Here is a 2,058-nt window from a genome sequence, read left to right as displayed (position 1 = left end):
TAAAATAAACTTGAATACAGTAAAAGGGAACAAAAAATGAAGAATATATCTGTAAAATGTAAATATAAAAATGAATGGTTAAAAATGAATGGTTAAAAAAACAAAGTGTTCATAAAATAGGAAATTAGTTGACGATGGAAATAAAGACAAAAGAAGAAGAAAATTTTAAACTGAAAAATAAATGAATCATGAGAAAGAATGAAAAAAAAACCCACATCGAATTTTTTATACTATTTTCCCCTAGGATTAAGGTTTTGCAGTCATGTAAGCTCTGTAAACCTGGTGTTCAACTATTCTAGTTCGTCTTCTGTGGGAGTGGTCTGCTGCACTGATTCTCAAGTTCTTGGCCTAAGTTGAGTTGCACCAGCATTTTTAAGGGTGCCCGCCTCAGTGTGCCTTGGTTCTAGTTGTTCTATGTTGCTTTTGTTCTCATAAGGCTTTCTGTGTTTCTTAGAGGATAAAAATTAAAATGGCCACACCCTAATCTCCAGTCCCAAAGCTGAAAGTTTGCATCCCCTCTCCCCAGTTAACCCTCAGGGATAGTAGTCTTCACATTTGTGTGTACCAAACTCTGGAGACTCCTGGGATGATGCTCACACCTATCCTCCCAGCAGAAGGCAGAGGGTCATGTTTCTGCCCTTTGCAGTGACACCACACAGAAAGCAATCACCTGGTCATGCCACAGTTCACCATTTATGGCTAAATGAGCTGAGATCCCCCTCCCAGTCTCATTGCACATAACCAGCTTCCTCACATTAGTGCTTTGGAACTCTGCTGTATCCAGCACCCCCTTTCTTTCTATGACCCCAGGGTTCCCAAGACCACATTGTCTCACCTAGGAATCTGCCCCATTTCATTTCACGCATAGGTCTCACACTGGAGGAAACTTCTAAATGTTCTCATTTTGTGCTTCAGGGTTTATATCACTTTCCAGTAGCCAGCTTTTGGAGGCTCCCTCCCCACCCTGTTTATCTTCCATATATCCCCTCGGATTCACTTCTTTTTTATTTTTAAAATTTTATTTTACTTTTTAATGTTCCAAGATTCATTGTTTATGCACAACACCCAATACTCCATGCAATATGTGCCCTCCTTAATAGGAACCACCAGGATCACCCAACCTCCCACCCATTTCCTCCAAAACCCTCAGTTTTTTTCTCAAAGTTCTCAAGACAGTAAACAACAAGTGTTGGAGAGGATGTGGAAAAGGGAAACCCTCTTACACTGTTGGTGTGAATGCAAGTTGGTGCAGCCACTTTGGAAAACAGTGTGCACACTCCTCCAAAAATTAAAAATAGAGCTGCTCTTTAACACTGTATTTGCATTACTGGGTGTTTATCCCAAAGATATAGGTGTAGTGAAAAGTAGGGTCATCTGTACCCCAATGTTGATAGCATCAATGGCTATGGTCATCAAACTGTGGAAAGAACCAAGATGCCCTTCAAAAGACAAATGGATAAAGAAGATGTGGTCCATATATACAATGGAGTATGATGCCTCCATCAGAAAAGATAAATACACAACTTTTGTATCAACATGGATGGGAGTGGAGGAGATTATGGTAAGTGAAATATGTCAATCAGAGACAGTCAATTATCATATGGTTTTCACTTACTTATGGAGAATAAGAAATAACATGGAGGACACTTGGAGAAGGAAAGTAAAAGTGAATTGGGGGAAATCGGAGGGGGAGATGAACCATGAGAGGCAGTGGACTCAGAAACAAACTGAGGGTTTTGGAGGGAAGGGGCATTGGGTGTTAGGTAAGTCTGGTTGTGTGTATTAAGGAGGGCATGTATTCCTCTCCATCTACTTGTGATTTCTCTCTGTCAAATAAATAAATAAATAAATAAATAAATAAATAAATAAATAAATAAATAAAAAAGGAGGGCATGTATTTCATGGAGCACTGGGTGTGGTGCATGAACAATGAATCTTTGAACACTGAAAAAATAAATCAGTGTTAAAAATAAATAAATATTACAATGAAAAATAATACAAACACTTGTAAGTTTAAAGAAACTAGGCAATGGATAGAATGCTACATTGTGTTGTTTG

This window comes from Neovison vison, chromosome 1 (genome assembly GCF_020171115.1).
Source record: "Neovison vison isolate M4711 chromosome 1, ASM_NN_V1, whole genome shotgun sequence".
In the NCBI taxonomy this organism is placed as follows: Eukaryota; Metazoa; Chordata; class Mammalia; order Carnivora; family Mustelidae; genus Neogale; species Neogale vison.
This window is presented reverse-complemented; position numbering follows the sequence as displayed.